Consider the following 18,822-nt stretch of genomic DNA (forward strand, 5'->3'; position numbering starts at 1 on the left):
ATGGATTAAGGAGGCCATTTTATGTAAGAAAAATATTGAGGATTACAGAGTTGAGTGAGATGAAAGTTGAATTCCAGTTATTGATGAAATGCAAATGAATGTGTGTGCGTGTTTTGTGTAAAGGATTTTGGTTGTAAGGCTAAAATTAATGGTGTTGTACTTCCAAGTTGGATACTTAAGTGTTGGAAGATCAACAGTGACCTTTTTATATATTTAGAATGAGGTTTAACATTAATAAATCTTTTTTTTTGAATAGTCATAATTAAGTTATACTCCCTTCGTTCCAAATTATCCTTCTCAAATTGAGATGACACATTGATTAAGAAGAATAATTAATAACATGACTAGTTTATCACAGTACCCTTATTAAATGATGTTTACATTTTAATTTGAAGAAAAAGTAATTAATGCAAAGGGTAAAACATGAATTTTTTTTGTCTCTTCTTGATTAATGAAAAAGGGAAGTAAAATGAGAAATCAAATTAGAAAATTTGGGACGGAGAGAGTATGTCGTTGAGGATTCTAATGGAATGGATAGGATGAAGTGTTAACAATTTCCTTGAAATTTATATGCATGGTTAAGGTAAATATTTTCGTTACGTTATTGAGTTTAAGTTATATACATCGTTATTGTTAAAATTCTTTTAGATGTAACGGTCAAAGACATTCCTATACTGTTCATTGTTCCATTTACCTACCTAAACTACCACCGATGTTGTATTAATTAAACCTCACATCGATGCTGAGTATTGTTGTCACTTGAAAATAAATAGTTGGTCAACTTTGTGTGGATATGTATTTTAATATAAAGGTAGTGATAGTTTGAATACATAAAGGAAAATAATGAATAGTTAAGGCATCGCTAAGAAATTATAATTTAGATGTGTACTTGACCATTAACTGAAAAATTTATAGTATAATTAGATGTGTACTTGACCATTAACTGAAAAATTTATACTATCAAGCTACACAAAAAGAATATCCATAGGTGATTAGTGTAAATATCTAATTACGATAATAGTGTAATAACTTAAATTATATCAGTAATTTATATTTCTAGAGGAATTATTATTAGTGAAAGTTCTAATGTCAAACTTAATTAATAGAAGATAGTAATACTATTAAAATAACAGCTGGTAAAACTTATAATAATTGTTTCTTATGAATTTATTTAGTGCGTAATCTAAAATGCTAGATAATTGTTGGACAATTTAAAACCACTCCTTTTATTCTCATTGTATATAATTAAAATTATCTCTATAGATTTCAAGTACCTTTCGATAATGAAAGCAGGTATAATTGTGTGTGCAATTATATGGATAGTCCGGTGTATAGAGGAATGTAACCAATAAAGTTTTAAGAAATATGTAGTATAACATTAAATGATCTTCAATACGTAAAGAAAAATTGATACTTTGTTTTCTATTTCATTGTAATTTTATTGTAGTTTGTATGGACACCCTATGATGATATCCTTGACACTCTACCTCCCCGTTGTAAGTCTGATAGACAGACATGGCGAACACATTCAGAGATCTTATGTTTAGATAATATAGAGTGTCACGTAGCAGATCAAGTGATGCGACATTTTAGTCGTCCACAACATGTTCCACTATTTCCTAGTTGGGATCCATACCATTATAAGCTTGATGACAGAAATAAAGTTGATCAGAGTTTTCTAGCTCTGGTAAATAATAGTATTGATCATTGGAACAATTGGTTGTATAGGGTTGAAGAGACACATGGCAATGCAGACTTGACTACATATGTAGAGTGGTTTCAGCATCATGGATGGTTGCTATTATGCAACCCTACTCGTAGAGCTTCTAGCTAAGTGTCGATGGCGCCTTCACACTTAACGATGACCAGAGGGCTCCAACATTTATATCAGTAGGCATTACAGTGGACGTTGGACCCCGCACACCATGCTTGTGGTACTTATGTTAGTCAGCATATTGTGGGTATTTTGACCAGGCTGATTAGGTTCATGAGGTGTCCAGTTTCCAGACATTGAGTATGTGGAGCCACTTGTGAGTCCTAGATGAGAAGGGAGAGGATGTGGATGTAGACGTGGATGTGGACACGGATCTGGAGGTGTTGTACCTATGCAGAGGTATGGAAGAGGATGGGGTCGTCTTTCTGTTAAGCCAAAGCCTCAGATAAATCTAGTTGTAGATCCCGAGCTCCACCCAGCAACAGAGGTTGAGTATATTCCAGATATAGGTACAGCTCAGATACCGTCATTTGATCCATCACTGTATACGCCAACTTGTTCATCCATGCCACAGCCTCATCACTTCTCTACATATATTGCACCATCTTGGGTTGATGAAGAGGTTCTCCAATCCTATGATGACATGTATTATTGAGATGTGGCTACTCCTTTACATTTGAGTTTTGGGTCGATAGAGTTTGGAGATATGTCAGTTAGTATTAACAATAACTTGTTTATCTTTTTTTCTCTGCTAATTTTTATCCTTATAATACATTGTGTTATTAGTCTCAGGATCTACTAAACATGTCTTTGTCCATACCAGTTGGGGTTTCTGAGGTATCTGCCCATTCTATGCCACATGGAGAGGCTGAAGAGATGGAGGAGCAGGTAACTATTAACTATATGCAGTTATAAATTTGTGAAAATGTTTATTAAATGTAGATACTGATTTTATTATTCATTAGATACTTCATTTGAGTCTTTGTTCCATCTCCGAGTATCCATCCGAATCAGCGGTGCCTTGTACTTCTTAGCCGGTCACTAATCACACTATTGGTATGCAGGTCAATAATTACAACACTAAAGATAAAATTGCTTGTTGTTTGTATTTTTAATCAGTTAAAATTTGTTCGTCATGTATTTTTTTAGGTTCTTGAGGCAACACATTCTATTATATCAGATGCATCTCATGCACCAACTGACGTTACAAAGGAGACACAAGTTATTATTATATTATCTCATAATTATTTATTATGAACTTACTTTATATTACGTATTTATGTATAATTATTTTTTACAGGATGCGGTATATAAGAGCAATTGTAAAAAAAGCGTTATGCTGATCTGGTAGCTACTATTATGAGAAAATATCACAACGACGGAGATGATGATGCTCGTGGGGGGCTTAGACCATATACGACGATATGATTTAGGGCTTGTGGCACGTAGTTATGTTACTTATTTAATCATGAAATTAATTATTTATTGTAAAATACTTCTTTGTAAATATCATTTTTGTAAATATATTTTGTGAATGTAAAATCTTTTAAATTTTATTTTGCAAAAAAGAACGATTTGAAATCACGTGTCGTATAAAGATGTCAACACATAAATTTAAATAATTAAATTTAATACATAAACTTAATTAAAAATTATGAATTTAATATTTGAAAAATGTAAATATAAAAACATTTCAATGAAAATGTAAAGTTTATACGATAGCTACACCTACAGTTTTTACTCTTTATAAATAGATAATTTTAACTCTTTGTAAATAGATAACTCACTTAAAATGTGAGTTTTACAAAAAAAAAAAGGAGGATAACTCACCTTTTTAGTGAGTTATACACTTTTTTTTGGATTGAATGATAACTCAAATCTGTACGATATCTGCACCTACAATAAATAGATATCTCACTTAAAATGTGAGTTTTACAAAAAAGAATAAGGATAACTTACTTTTTAGTGAGTCTTACTGTTTTTTTTGGACTGATTGACAACTCAACTTTATACATATCTGCACCTATCTGAACCTACAAGTACTCTTTGTAAATAGATAACTCACTTATAATGTGAGTTTTACACTCTTTTTGAATTGACAACTCAACTTTATCTGGACCTATAAGTATTCTTTGTAAATAGCTAACTCACTTAAAATGTGAGTTTTACAAAAAAGAAGGACAACTCACTTTTTAGTTAGTTTTACACTTTATTTTAATTGAATGACAACTCAAATCTGTACGATATCTGCACCTACAATAAATAGATAACTAACTTAAAATGTGAGTTTAACAAAAAAGAAGAAGGATAACTCACCTTTTTAGTGAATCTTACTCTTTTTTTAGACTGATTGACAACTCAACTTTGTACATATTTACACCTATCTGAACCTACAAGTACTTTTTATAAATAGATAACTCACTTAGAATATGAGTTTTACACACAAAAAAGAAGAATAACTCACTTTTTTAGTGAGTCTTACACTTTTTCTTGGATTGATTGACAACTCAACTTTATACAATATCTACACCTACAAGCACTCTTTGTAAATAAATAACTCACTTAAAGTGTGAGTTTTACAAAAAAAAAAAAAAAAGGACAACTCACCTTTTTAGTGAGTTTTACACTATTCCATAACTCACTTAAAATGTGAGTTTTACCAAAAAAAATATTGAATATGAACACAATTTTTACAAAAAGCATGAATTTCTTAACTTCTTCACTTTTTTCTTTACATTATAAATAATACATTTTGAACATGAACAAAATATTTTTTTTACAACAATGAATCACAAAGCTCAAATGAAAAACTGCTTTAGTATTGGAAAAAACAAACATGAGGGTATTTCAAAGAACGCTGCAAAGGTATTTGGGTGCTACACCAATTTATCAGGAAAAAATGCTATGGACGTATTCGTCCGCTACAAATTAAACCTATTTCTATTTATCATGATTTAGAAATTGTTGGGAATATTATTGTAGGATAAGTTTAGTCCTCTAAAATTAAAGATTCTATTATTTGGGGTGAAACACTCCAGTGGTCCAAACTATATTCTAAACGGTGTGATTATGAGGTTTCATGTCGCTGGCATGGTTTGACCATTCCACAGGCAATTTCTGTGACTTTTCAAACATGTAAATTAAGGAATAAAGAATAAGTTATTGAGAGCCTGAATTAGGAAATATTAGAAATGAAAAAAATATTGGAGCTCTTTCATGCATTAGACGATCTGAAGTATCAAAGAGCAGATGAAAAGAAGCACTGAAAATTATTCAAAGATCAAAGACTACAAAAAGATAATACCTATCCAGTATACCAATAGTAAACGAATGAAGAAATATTTACCTTGAACATTGAGTTTTGGAGTACCTTATTGTTGTATAAATCAACTGAATTTAGATGGGCTAACACAACAAACTGATTTAAATTGGGGTCTAAATTATAGCAACAAAGAGGAAGATGATGTAGTTCCTAAACAAACGAAAAAGATATGTAATTTTTTATATTATATGTTTTGTTGTACTCTAATGTTATAAAAATTAAATATTTCATCTCTGATTAAAATACTGATGCTATTTATTAATATGAAACTACATGATACAATAACATGTAAATAAATCATAACAACACATACAATTGTCATTATCTCCTAGAAGTACTAGCACTACCGGAGGTATTTCATGCTCCATATGCATTACGCTCTTTTGATAGACAATTACGCTTATCATGTCCTGGCTGTTTACCAGTAGAACATTTATGAGAAAGACTACTTTGTGAAACATCCATTTCATTGGGAGTGCGTGTGTTTGACTTGACCTTTATTTTGTGCAAAAAAAGATTATTTGCAATCATTGGGAACGGACTATATGGCCAATAGTTCTAGTTACCAAGTGGATTCAACTTTCCCACGTAAACCCGCATGTAGCACGTCACAGAGAATTCTAATGCAATATAATCCTACACAGGATTTCCAACAAACTCAAGCACCCTAATTGCATGAGAATATAAAAAGTGATTTGATTTTCATTTACCGTACGTACATGATCTTTGCGTCTCATTAACAATTTATTTGTTAACACCCTTTCCATGGTGGGAGTTGAATGTCCCAATTTCAAATGTGTTATCTGGCATAAGATAATTTTGGATACTGTGCATTGATGTCTTTTTTCTATATTTCTTAAATTTTTTGAATGGATTTGATATCCATTTTTGTTTGTCACTCAATAATTGTTTTACATACTTTGATCTCTAAATAAAATGATCCACAATTATATTGTAAGACATTTTGACCATTGCAATCACTGGTAGTCCCTTAGCTGCCTTCAATAAGCTATTGAATGACTCAGAGCAATTTGTTGTAAGCATGACCCATCTTCTGCCGCCATCCTTGTGCAAAGTCCATTTTTCCAATTCGATATTCATAAACTACTCATATGGTGGCAAGTGTGTCTCTTTTATCAACTCCATTAGTAACAAGAATTTTTTCTCGTGGGTAGCAGTTGCAGCTGCCTATAGGAGATTGTTTAGTTGAATAATTTTGTACACTCTCTGATAATTCGCCTTTAAGTGCCTTAAACAGTAGTGGATATAGGAAAATGGATCGTGCTAATTACGCTCTATCGAGACACTTCCAAGTATTCCATGATATTTGTTAGATATCAAGGTAATACCTTGACAAGCACACACAACATACTCATGCGAACAAAAATTTAGTCCATGTATCAAGGCTCTCATTCGCTACTATAGCAAAAGCTAATGGAAATATGGATCCATTTCCGTATATACCTACCATAATCAATAATTTAATATTATACTTACCATATATATATGTATCGTCTATTGATATCACTGGCTGAGAATAACAAAAACCGTCAATACGTGACTTAAACATCCAAAACACATAATTGAAAATATGTTCATCAACTCCCTCATGTCGTTTAAATTACAATTCATCAATGAATCCTGTATTGAAATATTTCATAGTAGCCATGAACCTTCACAATTCACGAAAGGAGCCCTCTCTATTTTCATAGACTAGTTCAAAGGCATGCTTTTATCCAAGATAAGCCTTGCGATGACTTATTATTTTGTGGTATTTATTGAGAATGGATGATTGGAAATCTTTGATAGGATACTTATGAACAATTACGCATTACAATTATAAATAAAATAACGTATTAATTTGTATCTTCAGATAAATTTTAAAAAATAGTACCTTGGTGTCTTTTCAATATATGGTACAGGAATAGTTGCAATCATATTTATATCCAAATTGAAGTGACCTCCGCGACAGTCACCTATATTACAAGTGTGCTTTTCAATGTATTTTTTAATTTTCATAACTCATTACTACTATCCTTAGTAGCACAAAGTTTGAATAAACAACCTTGATCTGCACGCTTGCAATAAATTCTAAACATCTTTTTCCGGCTTAACGACAAAGAATTCTCTACCTTCTTTAAAATGATTGAGCCTAACCGCTCTTTGTAGATCTTTTTTTTATTTAAACAACATCTTGCTTGCAAGATAAAAATTATCATTTAGAAAATCCACCGGTTCACGTCACATATTCGTAGAATTAAAATCATTTTCATGAATATCTATAAAAACATCTGATCCTTCCTGAAAATGATGAAGAAATAAAATTTTATTAGAATAAAAATGAGGCCTATTGATTGGTAGTGACATTGGTGCCGATGTGGAATTGATTTTTGTTGAGGATAAGGGATCATGGACATGACTCTTTGTTCAGAGTTTGACAACACATCATTGTCACTCGATGATGAGTCATAAGGGCATTCACCGCCCTCAGAATTATTAGGCTCACTATTATCGCCCTGTGACAATTCACCATAATTTGGCTGGTCACTATTTTCAATATCATCTGGCACAACATGTTTACCTCGTGTGACATTATCCCTACATTTCAAATAACAAAATAATTTTAATACATTTCAAAAGCATAAATAATAAATACATGAAATTAACCATCATAAATTATTATCAATGATATTTTAGGCCTACCGATAATAGTCGTCATTATCCAAACTCAGTAATAAAGGAACATTTATAGATGTTCCAGCATTGTCCATCCATTCAAGCTGAGATGATTGATCATAATTATAATGATTTCCAAAAAATTCATCTTTATTCCTGTCACGCAGAGTTAAGCCCCTAAATTAAATGTAACATATGAAATATGAAATAGTCAAAATTATTGAAAATATTTAATATCAAGAATAACACAAATTAAGAAACATCACCAGTCATTTTCATTTAAAGTATCGTTCAAATAAAGTATTGAGGATTGTGTTGGCATGTTACTCGACACGATGTATTGCGGGGCATTCATTTCAAAAAAAGTATTATACTGAGTTAAACGAGCATCAACAATATTCGTTGGATCATCAAATTGTGTATACAAATTCATCTGTGTTTGAGAGTGCGCATGATGATTTTTATGCTTCTTCTTAAAATAAAATTGAAGAATGCTCAGCTTTATTTGACTAGCATAGTCACAAGGAGCCCTCAGAAATTCAGTCAATGACTCATTGTCACTGATAATTCATTCTCCATAATTTACCAATCCTTGTGATGCAAATGAATTTGAATACTGTCCAACTATAAATAAATCAAAATCATCATTTTTTTTTCATTCTTCTAAAAATAGATTCTACGAATTCTCTGTAACCAATTGAAATTAGATACTTGACGTTGAACTTAGGAGAGATACTATGATATATTGTATTTTCCTCGTGGATAATTTTTTCATCCCCAAAAAGTGCAACTTTAACACTTTCAATATTCTTTCTTTAAGCTTTGATTAAGTTTTGAAAAGAAGAATCTAATTTGAACAAGTTTGAAAAAGAAAAATTGAATTTAAAGAAGAAAAATTCAGTTTCAAAAGAGAAGTTGAGTGGATAAAGAATGAAGAGTCTTGAATGTATACTTCTGTTTAAATAGGAGAAAAATGAAAGTTGGTGGAAAAAGTTACTTACACACAACTCATATATTTTTAGAGTTATAGTGGATAACTCACTTAAATAATTAGTTATGCATTTTATTTCTACATAACTCATATAATTAGTGAGTTTTATATGATAAATGTGAGTTTATATATATATATATATATATATATATATATATATATAATATTTGAGTTTTATAGAAATAAGAAGGATAACTCATTTTGTTTTTTGTGAATTTTACACTTTTTCTAATGGTATTTTTTAGGACTGACAAACGTTTTTGATGAACATGTCAACTTTGTATGATATATTTTGAAACTACATATAACAACTCTCTATGTGTTTTTTTTTGAAATTTTTTTTAGTTGTATGGTATATATAACAATTAATGAGCATATATTCCATCCACGCATCTAGTTGTGTAGTATATAATTTATTTTGCATAATTTATATATTTTTAACACCATATTCATATTTCATATCACTAATAAAGTTATGCACTTATCACACATATTTTAAGAGCTATATTTAATGGATAACTCATTTTTTTTTACTTATTTTGAATAACTCACACAATCAATGAGTTTTACTTCCTCCATTTCGTATTAGTTGACCTTCTTTCTAAAAAAATAAAACTTTAAAAAGATAAATTGAGTGTTCACTTAATATGTAAGTTTTATAACGTAAGTTCTATAACTTTTATTATATTTATATAGAAAAAAATGCATAACTCAGTTTTTAAGTGGGTTATGTAACTTTTATTATATAACTCACTTTTATGTAACTTCTATTATATAACTCACTTTTTAATTGAGTTATGTAAAAAAAAATGTATAACTCACTTTTACTTTTTCAATATTTTAACTCTTTTTGGCACCTGACGTTAAAGACAATTCATATAATTCACTTAAAAAGTGAGTTAAGCAAATTATGATCACATTTTATATACATGACATATTTTAGTACTTTTTTAGTTTCATGGCATATTTTGGTTTCGGACTCTTATTATTCTTCTTACTCCAGCTCTTCTCTAATTGGCATGTCATACTTTTTATTTTCTAATTTGTTTACACATGTTATTTGATTTCATAAAATCAAATAACATGAATAAAACAGGGTGAAAAAATTAGTAATGTCGGACTGGTTCCTTTTGAATCATTTGCATTTATTAGATGAAAAATTAATAAGAAATTATTATATAGAGTGAAAAATTATCATTGCTTGGATAGTTGAATTTTCGGCAATTATAGGTGAAAATGTTAAAATTAGAAGAATTAAAAAATTTAATATTTACATTGAAGAATTTCTAAATTTTACATGTAATTATTCAAATTCGAGTTTATCATACCAAATTTTTTTTCATTTTTTTATTACTAAAGATTATCTAATTTTAAAGTTTATCACAAATAGATTAGTCTTTTATTTATTTATCACTGTAAAGTCGTTCCTTTTTAAATTACCACATAAGAGCAATTTATTTTAGTTTTAAACTGATATATTTTATAATTAGTTTATACTAACTTGAGAAAATTGAAGGAAATGTGTCTTTTTTAGTATTGAAAGAAAGATTTGTGATATTGACCAATTTAAAGGGTCAAACATAATTAGAAAATTTGATCAAGTTAATTGTGGACTTGATTAATATTTTTAAAACTTTTTAATTTTTTTAAAAATTCAAATCAATCCACACCCTTCTTCTCTTCAAATCAACCGTCCCTCCCCCCTCTTTCGATAGTTTCTCTCAAGCTTCTCCAAACCAATAGTTCTGTAAATTTACCTCTTCAATCCTCGACGACATCAACCTCCGATGATAAATAGTTGGACTTTGAATTTCTTCAACCGTCAATCGACGTGACAACATTGCTTTCCGATGACAACAACTTCGAGTTCTTCATTGCCCCTTATTTTTTTTCACAGGTAAAAAATTAGGGTTTTTTAGTTATAAAGAAAAAGCGGAACTTGATCCAACTTCTCTTCCAGTATTGGTTAACAATTTCAATATTTGTTGCTTAAATTTGAAATTGAGACTAAAAAGAATCCTAATATCTGGTATTTCTTCTCTTCTCTTTTCGGAGTAAAATATGATTTTTTGTTGTTATTGTAGTTCTTATTGTCGAACTATTAATTCGATTTATTGGTGTCTGTTGAGTTTTTTGAAGTTTGATTTTTGTTGTTTCTATTTGTACAATCAAAACAACATGTTGGTGTTTTTGGTCACAGTTGATATTGTTGGTGTATGTGTTGTGTTAGTGTTGCTGGGTTGATTTATTATTGTTCTTGAAAAAATGGTGTATTTGATATTAAATGGTGATATTGCCGTTGTTCTATTGAACAAAATCTTGACTATCTGATGCAACAGATTTACTAGCTGATGCAATAAATGAACCATTTGATGCAATAGATGAACCATCTGATACAACAAATTTACCATTGAATGCAACTGATGAACTATCTGCTGGGTGAAATCCTATCAACTATTCCAACAGGACGACATGTCCAAGACTTAGATTTCTTTCAGCAGATCATTCATCTGTTGCGAGAGATTACCCTTCTATTAGAAGAAACCCAAACAATGTTGATAGTTGATAACAGTTCCAACTGGTGACTCGTATGTTACAACAGATGAATGATCTATTGCACAGACCAATCATCTATTTCAACAGATGAATGATCTGTTGAAAGAAATCACAACAATATTAAAAATGTTTTTATTATTTCGAACAGATTACTCATCCGTTGCAAAGGTTAGTTATATGTTGCAACTGATAACCCACCTATTACAACAACTGCGTGATCTATTCAAACTAATATTTTATGTGTTGTACATGTTAGATTTACTGTTATCATTTTTTAACGATGCATTAATCAATTATAATCTTTTCTATTTTCCTGTTATTTTCAGATAATATGGCTCCCAAAAGAAAAGAAATCCAATCAAGTCCTAGTAAAGGAATAAGTGAAGCAGCTAGGCTACATCCACTACTCTATGAGCTTGCTTTACAAGCGATATCACACTTAGAAGCAAAAGATAATGAGCATAGGGATGAGGAATATTTCCAAAGAGATAATTTAAATGCTATAGCCCTTCTACTGAAGAGTTGGTCAAAACCTTCAGCATTGATAGTTATTTCGCGAGAATGCAGTGCGATGGTGCTACAGATTTAACTGGCGATTCGGTGGTTAAGTCAGACATGAGAAAATCTTTTGACACCTTCAGAAAAATACTTCGAGATAAAAAATTGGATGCTTATTTCAGGGACAACTGCTTAGGGCAATATCTTGATTTGCCAGAGGAAAACAATGCTTATTTCTAAATGTCCATGGTATATGATCTTTTCAACGTAGGTTTATGTATGAAAATGAAGATAATATGGATGAGGTGTGGAAAAATTACTGTGGTATCCTGTTTTTTTTTGGTTGGAAGGAGTTTGCCATAGTTACTGGACTAAAATGTTATCCTTCTTCTTCTTATCAGCTTATACTTATTATAATCCAAAAAAGTACCCCACATACCCAAAAAAGGTAAAGGCGAATCAAGTTATGGTGATGACTTGGTGTCCCTTATTGGTCCAAGCTTCAAAAATAAAAAATTGATTGAAGAGTTGAAAGGTAAAAGACTTTCAAAGAAGTACAAACAATCCTTGCCTTTGGTTTGTTTTTTATATAATATTCTTTGAGCGAGAGACGTTAACAACAACGTACTACTTGGTTTACTAAAGCTCTCCGAGGATCTTAAGGTATTTAACAACTATCCTTGGGGTTATGAAAGCTTCAAAATGATTGTCAAATATTTGTTGACTCCGTTAATGCCAAAGACAATCAACTTATATGACTTTTCATGGTAAATATTTCTTTTATTATGATTCATTTATTTTTTATTGAATAATTCTTTTGATTTATTGACGTTATTTTATAGGCTTGGGCATTTGAAGTCATTCGTTATTTGAGACAACAAGTGAACTATTAGGATAAAGTTTCATGTCCAAGAATTCTGAGATGGCTGTCGGCCAAAACTGATACAAAAATAAAATTTCTTGATCTCTTCAACCCCCCGAAGGAAGCAGTAAGTCTAATTCTAATTAAGTTTTTGTTTTAGTTAATGATTTAATCAATATTCTAATATATGTACTAATTTATTTTAGATTGTGCATCCGTGGCTTGTTCCGCCCAATCGAGAGTTGAAGATACCATTTTTTCTTAATTTACGATTTGTGCAAACTTTATCAGACCCTAAGATCATTGATAGAACAAAAAAGAAATTATTTGGAGCAACACACATCACAAGAAAAATAATTTTGGAAGGTGGGCTTATTGTTGATGATGGTATTAATGGTGATGGAGCTGTTTGTCGTGGTAGTGGTAGTTATGCTGCTGTTGGGGCTAATGATGCTCCTCTTGCAATTTTTAAAATAACGAATCATTATGATTATGATCTTATTGGTTTTACAGATTTCGTTCCTCCTAGCGAATATTTTGCATGCAAATGTCAAGTGCAAGGCGAAACGTGATGGAGTGATTAATGCTATTAATGCATTAACTGCTTCTGTAAAGGAAATGACATCAAAGAAGGGTGTTATTTCATCAAAGAGGATTTCATATCCATACACTCTATTAGAGATTAAGCCGTCTAAGAGGAGAAGAATTTTTTTTTCCAAGGCATTATCAAGCATCGAAAAAAGCAAAATTGCAACTCCTTTGTCTTTGTCGTGCACTTTTGATCAATGTACAAGCTCCACAGGAGAGAAGCATGAGCTAAATAAGGTGAATATTTATCATCTATTTCAACAAACAAACAGAATACATATCAATTTCAACAGATGACACGTCTGCTGAAAATTATCAAACAAACCTAGACATCTGTTGCAACAAATGACTAACCTGTTGTATTTGATGCATTATATGTTGCAACATATGTGTCACGACCTAAATGGCCATGAGTGGCACCCACACTAATCTTTCTATGGGAGAACCATCTAAACCGAACTATTACCTAATCACTTAATCAATATTAAGATGATATTATTATAAAATCAACATAATAACAATAATCCAGGACTAATTATTATTAGTGCGGAAAACAAACAAACTACTTAATAAAATACCCAAGACCTGAAAGTCGTCATACAAGAACTGCTAACAAAGATCATGTCTAAAGAGATATTAAAAAATAAAGTAAATAAAGAATGTGTCATTGCCCAAAAGATGGACAAGAACAAATAAGATGTCCCATGGCAGCCTGAAGACAGAGTGCTCACCCTTGGATTCTAGAGGTGAGGTCATGTCTGAGCCTCTAGAAAACTTTCTGCACTCAACAAAAGAAGAGTACAGGGTAGTATCAGTACAAACCACTATGTACTCGTAGGTATCATAGGACAATGCAATTTAATAGCACGTACACAACATAAATCAAATAACAAGTAGACAAGCATCGTCACATACCAAATATTAAATGAATCAACAATACAACAACAGGTCAAACATTGCTCACAAAAAAGCTACATAACTATCAAGAGTATCAACCATACTATAAACATCTACAGAATCAACACAAATATGTACACATATGCTATGGGACTTATTTTTGCCCAAATAGTTATGACCAGCAGGGAACAATCTATGTTCATGTACTATACCGGCGTAGTACTCACTTCCAATATATACATATCTGTACCATCGGGGTACTAGATCCAACATATATATATTCATACTGGTGTGGTACCTGATCCAACATATACATATCCTTACCGGCGTGGTACCCGATCCAACATATACATATCCATACCGGCGTGGTACCCGATCCAATATATACACATTTGTACTGGCGTGGTACCCGATCCAATATACACATATCCGTACTGGCGTTGTACCCGATAAAACATATACACATCCGTATCAGTGTGGTACCCGATCCAACATACACACATCCGTACTGGCGTTGTACCCGATCAAACATATACATATCCGTACTAGTGTGGTACCTGATCCAACATATACACAATCGTATCGGTGTGGTACCCGATCCAACATATATACATCCGTACCGGCGTGGTACCCAATCCAACTTATACATATCATACCGGCGTGGTACCCGATCCAACATAAACAAGTATATCAAGATCAAATTAACACAACCCCACAACATACAACACAATGTACCACGTTTACAAGTACACTTAAAGTCATGAGACAATGTAATCAATTAAATTTTCAATAATCGTTTATACACTCATTAACAATACAAACATCAACAATTTCAAGCATGTATGAATACCAATCAACAAGTATCCAATTTTGGAGAATACACATAATTAAATCGAGTCTAAACTCTAATTAAACCGTAACCTACCTCAATCGAAGAAACCAAATGCAAGCTAATTTGCAAGGGCCTTGCCTCTCCGTAAAGTCTTTGAATAATTAAAATCTGTTCAAATACATAATTTTCATAAGAATACGAATTTCATAATACCCATTTTATAAACTCTTACATTCAGAATTCCACAACTATGCCTAAATTTTCAAAACCGTGATGAATCAAAATATGATAATCTAAAGATAAGGAAATAATAAAAATTGGGAGCTACAGTGCTACTATTCATGAACTGAAAACCATTTATACTATTTTCATTAAGTCATTATTAACCAATGATTGTCCACCCACTTTAATTGACATTAGATCATAAAGAAATCATTATTTAATCTACTTTAATACTAATACCCAAAATAACTAAGTTTATTGCAGGTGAATAATATCATGGAGAAATATTATATAACCTATAGCACATTTAGTACCATCAACTTGTACAATTCATGCAAATTAATTGGCTAATCATTACCTAATAATTGACCCCTAATTCAAGTCAATTTGGAAAACCCCCAAGAGGTTAACAACTACAAAATGGCCACTGCCACCTTAACATTACAAACCTCAATTCTGTAATGATATGGTAGTTATGCTACTAATTAATAGAATTTTATCCCCTCAATTATAATAGCCTAATTAATTCCCTCACTACACCCATCATCAATTTTAAATAGCATATAATTTGCACCTTCACCCGAACTATTGGCTCATCAGGATTTTAATTGAAAAACTCTTAATAAAGACAAATTGAAAAACTCTTAATAAGGACAAATTGAAAAGCTCTTAATAAGGACAAATTTGAATTCTTACTAGTACATCACAAGGTACAGCAACAGATGGTAGAATCAATAAAAATTTTTGCTACCTAATGTCGTTTCTTGCTTCTCGTTTTTATTCTAAGAAGAAAAAAAACCCTATGATATAACCTCTCCACCCCACTTCTCAAATTTACATTCTCTCGTTTAATAATTATGACCAATTCTTTTCACTTAAATCCATTTTATATTAACCACATAAATAATTAAATTGTGGGTTTTGACCCATTAAATCAATAATTATACTAAATAACTAAAAACATCCCAACCTTTGATAAATCTTTGCAATCTACCAGAATCTCTTAAAAACAAAACAAATATGTATCTTGACTAAAAAGTACATTCCAAATCAACTTGAATCTCTAAAACACTAATACGGGGTCATCTGGGTCGAACTTGACCATTATCAAGCTTAAATTTATTAAAAACTCAATAATCCATCTAATGAGTTAAATTACTTTCGAACACCCTAAGATTGGTACTATTCATTCCGTGAGTCCTAACTCACATACACCAGCTACAGGGAGAACTAAAATAGGAAAGATGAGAAAATTTCAAAAATAATCGGGAGGGTCGTTACATCAGATACCAATTAAAAAATCATTCGTCCCCGAACGACAACAAGACACAATTAGTAAAAACATGGAATTTTTGAATCAACAAAAAGACGCAGATATGCATATCTGCTTCAGTCTCCCAAGTGGGCTCCTTAAAAGGATGATTCTTTCACTGGACCTTCATAGACACAATCTTTTTAGTCCTCAACCTACGGACAACCAAATATCTAGACCAATGCATACCCCCGCCATCGAGAACTCAAAAGGTTCAACCAGCATACAACAACACAAGGCATATTCTTCACCCATACATATGCAACCATCCTCTATCGACTAATAAATATTGGTGCATATTGGTGATAGGCGATGTGCATGCAGGGATGAATGCAAAGTACATAATCAATATCACAACTCGTCATAACTGTACTCATCAGGACCATTATCATCGTAATCAACCTTCGGCCTAGATGGATATCAACACATCATCAGTAGTATCCTACGGCCTTTTCGGGTATCAACATATCATAAATATATCCTCCGACCTCACTGGATATCAACGTATCATAACAATAGTTGAATAACAAACACTAAATAACTCATAAAAAAAGTCATATCACCATACAATATCTATCTAGTTAATACTTTCAAACTACTCATTATTAGCTAACCAACACTTATTATAACAGGATCACTAGTTCGCTAGTCATCACATAACCTCTAGTTATTAGCCTAAACATTCTCCTTCACATAATCCTTATTCACGGAATAGCAACTAACCACTATTTACTTAATAGCCAACATCTAACATCTAGTCAAGGTTCATCACTAGAACAAAACCTCCATTTATCCACCATTCATAATTAGAAACTAATCATCCTATATCTATTAACCATTACTAGAAAACACATTACTACTAGTCACCTAACCATCTTTTATTAACTGACACCATTCATTATCTAACTGTCGTTTACCAACTAATCCTTGCTTAACTATTTATTAGTTATTAACTAGTCACCTCTTATTACCAACATCTCTTCTTATCTAACCTCATTATCATATAACTCCTCGTTTATCAACAAATGGACATCACAAACTTAGTCATCAATACTAACTAATCTTCACCTATGCTAGACCCGACCTCACCACAAGTCACGTATTAACCATCACTAGCTACCATGTTTTAACTAAGCAAGATTCATTAACTAATACATTAGATTTCTAGCCATCACCAGTATCCAATTAATAAAGTCGTATGCAATATACCGCATATTCCTCCATCCCATACCGGTGAGATGTGTATACAAATATATATGTATTCATAAATTATAATCGTATCCTTTACACTGATAAACACTCCTCGGATATTCAATCATTATCATAACACATCCCTTGGCCCACTAATTTATCCAGAATGGTCACAATATCATACTCACAGCCTTAGGCCCATATATCACTTCCATGAGAAGTATCATAACTATAACTCAAAAGCCACAATTTGGGAACATCAATACAAGTTACCAAGTTATGAAGTAACCTTATTCTAAGGTTTACTAGCCTCATCTATGTTTAACATCCGCAACTAAGTCCACAAGACTTAACACAAGTTTAGTCTTAAGTGGGCCAGACGATCTCACTTCTAATCCTCAATTTCCATGATTAGGTACACTATAGCCCAAACTAGGCTAAGGTATCTAGTTCATCTTCTAGATGTCAAGTAAGCCATATTCAAGCCTAAGATAGAAACTTCGACTAGAAACAGGGGTAATCAATTTAACTCTACCCAATATACGATTTTAAGACTACCACACTAGCCCAATAAGGCTAAATATACAAATCATGCTTCAAATGTTAAAGCCATATCACAAACATAGGTTTACATCATAACCATGCTACAACTAATCTAAACTAGTAAGGGAAAGGAATAGGATTCTAAAGAGGTATAAATATGCCATTTTATGGATCCCAATCCTGCATCTAAACTCTAAACATTAACAATCGAGGCTAAGTAATCCTACTTATAATCAAGCCTAACATCTATATCCATACACAACATATATTACACATCATCTATGAAGAAACATAGACAAAAGCCTACTAAAACCCATACTTAGAAAACTCCGCATCAAGCTTTTTTCTCTTCTAACAAACCTAAAACTATCCTTAAGTAATTCTCATGTTCTTTTTTACTCTTAGAATAAACCAGAATAATATCAATAAAGAAAATCACAAAAGAATTCAAGTAAGGTTTAAATATCCCATTCATCAAACTTATAAAAGCAGTTAGGGCATTAGTCAACCCACAAGACATCACAAAAAACTCATAGTACCCATATCGGGTTTGAAAAACAGTCTTAGGAATATCGCCAGGCCTAATTTTAAGTTGATGATACCTGGAGCTCAAATCAA

General features: G+C 31.6%; 1 long non-coding RNA gene across 1 annotated transcript; it reads right to left on the bottom strand.

Annotated features, from left to right (window-relative positions):
* Nucleotides 1-13,743: 13,743 nt before the first annotated feature.
* Nucleotides 13,744-16,031, bottom strand: LOC107866216. Its single transcript, XR_001672815.2, has 3 exons — nt 15,855-16,031; nt 15,030-15,104; nt 13,744-13,985 (listed from the first exon to the last, which is right to left on the bottom strand). It is a non-coding gene; the product is annotated as an uncharacterized LOC107866216 (long non-coding RNA).
* Between the last annotated feature and the right edge of the window lie 2,791 nt (nt 16,032-18,822).

Source organism: Capsicum annuum, chromosome 11 (assembly GCF_002878395.1).
Source record: "Capsicum annuum cultivar UCD-10X-F1 chromosome 11, UCD10Xv1.1, whole genome shotgun sequence".
In the NCBI taxonomy this organism is placed as follows: Eukaryota; Viridiplantae; Streptophyta; class Magnoliopsida; order Solanales; family Solanaceae; genus Capsicum; species Capsicum annuum.